The sequence below is a fragment of the Brassica oleracea genome, chromosome C4, assembly GCF_000695525.1.
Source record: "Brassica oleracea var. oleracea cultivar TO1000 chromosome C4, BOL, whole genome shotgun sequence".
NCBI lineage: Eukaryota > Viridiplantae > Streptophyta > Magnoliopsida > Brassicales > Brassicaceae > Brassica > Brassica oleracea.
In genome coordinates, this window is record NC_027751.1 from 17,559,998 (window position 1) to 17,562,693 (window position 2,696).

Below are 2,696 nucleotides of genomic sequence, written 5' to 3' on the forward strand. Positions count from 1 at the left end.
AAAAAACTGAATCACTCAAATATTCTTATAAGAAATATTTAAATTTATCTGAATTATCTGATATTTCATCCAAAAATAAAAATATGACTTTTACCTGAATTATTTAAGATTATGCTTAAAGCGAGAACCAAACCAGAACCGAATTGAACTCAAGATTTTAACAGGTTTTTAAAATTGGTATCTAAAACAAACTAAAAACCAAAACAATTAAACTGAAACCAAACTCAAACTTATAAATAACTAAACAGTTCCTATATTTCTTGAATAAAAAAATCAAAAATCAAAAATCGAATCGAAACCGAACTAAAACCTTAAAAAAACTGAATCGAAACCAAACCCGTAGCTTTAAACATATTAGTGAACTAACAAACAATAAGTTTATCAATAAAAAAAATCCCGCGCTTTTAAGCGCGGATCAAAATCTAGTTTATACTATTAAAGCAGAATCTCTACTAGGATTTTGCCCTTTGTTTTTGGAGTTATTTATAATATTATGCCACTTCCTTATTTAGATTTTTTTTTAATTAATTTTTACCAAAATTGAACACACGTATTGTACCATTTTAAACTTAAAATTTTCCCATATATACTATATTCTCTCCTCTATTTAAGGAATATTCCAAAAACAAAAAAAAAAAAATTAAACACTCTAATAATTAAATGTCTCATATTCGACTAGAATACAAAATATTTGTAGCTTAATATATATTCTACCGGAAGTATTCATTGAACAGAGGAGGATGCAGATCATCTCGTGAAAACGTGCCTGGTGTGTTTAGAAGCGGCTGGAGCAAATGCAGTGGTAGCTTAATCTTACGCGATGATCTTTTTCGGAAACTATGTGGCTACTAGCGAGATATATTTATTGGATTCTGAGGTTAGGGTTTGTGATGAGAGTAAGACGAGGGATGTTGCGACAGTGGAGTTTAGGGAATGGATAGTGTTTTTATTAATATACAATGGGGAAAGAGTATAAGCTGAAGGCTACAGGTAACGCCGGACCGGTGATTGACGCCGGAGGTATTTTTGCATAAGCTAGAGAAGAATGAATGATTCAATCAGTAGCTGCTCGATTTTTCCAACAGGTATGATTGATAAGACCGAAATTTGTGGTTTTTTATGTAATTGTTGATGCAAAGCTTAGTTATTTGCTTGTGTTATGTGATAATTGTGGTGAAAAGATTCTGGTTTTGTGTGAGAAGTTCATTGGTGGACAACATAGTCAACTTGAACATATGGCAGATGTTTGTTCGTGTTTTGATGTTTTTCATGCTTATATATGTCATATTTGATTGTCTAATAGTATAAACAAAATATTCATCTTCTTCCTCTTCTCTTTGTTTTTTTTTGAAGGGTCAAGTATCCGCATAAGATTTTTTCTTGCGACCCAATAAATATTTTTAAAGTCATTTCTTAGCTTTTCCTCACTGAATAAAAATAACAATAAGAATAAGAAGAAGTTGTTTTTAATAGTTCCTGAACCAAACCTATGCTTTGTAGATGTATATTTAGACTCCTGTTTTAGTTTGGTTTAAATAAAGGTGTAGTTTCTCTTTAGAAATATGTGTCAATTATCAAAGCCTAAATGCTTCTTTACTCATTTTATTCAAAGCATACAATGACATTAACAAGCTATTTTCCATATAAAAGTTTATATCACTGTTTTCCAACCGATGAGATCTTACAAAACTATTAATAAGTGACATTCAAAAAGCTCCATTTAAAGATTGGTCACCGTGATTCTGATGATAATGAAGCTGAGTAGAGAATGACTAATGTGACTGGAAACTATTGAAAACAATGTCTATTACTAATTAAAAACAAAACACCACATATATTAATTTAACTATAGAAAACTTTTTTTTCCCTGAATCTTAGCGACAAATGGCCGACTATACATGAGTTTGTATATATACTAATATTTTACGGATTAAACTTAATTATTTTATTCAAATAATTTATTTTAAAATTACTGTTTTGCAATTGACCACGGGTTTGAATCTTACATAATTGTAGGTGTAACTTTGTAGTTTGTGTTAAAATTTATTATTTAGAAAATCAATCTCAAAATATATTTGAATTCTCCAATTAAGTATTCAGCTAATATTCAAAAGTTTAAGATTGAAAAGCTAATTTTAACATCTATAACGAAACTCAAAAATGAAACTTCACTTTCTTATCAAAATTTTAAAGTAGCGGAATTTAGTGATTATTTTTGTAGATGGGAATGTATGTCATATTTAATAATTAATATATACTAAAGGTTTATAAATATTTAATGGTTTTAGAAGTATTTGATAGATTAAAGATTTATAAATAATATATATTTTAATATTATATTTAATGTTTTTTACTAAAACATAAATTAAAATAATGAACTGAATTAAAATATGAGACGTTGAAATATATAAACTCTCAATTATAAACGTCAAACTAAAATATCAAATTTCAAATGTTTACTATATTTGTCATTTTATAAATAATTTTTTTAACGCAAAGTTATTCCGCGCTCTGAAAGCGCGGTTCAAAATCTAGTTCATAATTATTATCAAATACTAACAGCATAAAACGAAATATGATATATTGAAAATTATTATAGAAATTATTAAAGTTGATCTTAATTTGTTTATATGTAACTGTTTCAGTAGTTTTATTTCCTAATTTTTCACGATTTGCATTATTTTCTATAAAGAGAC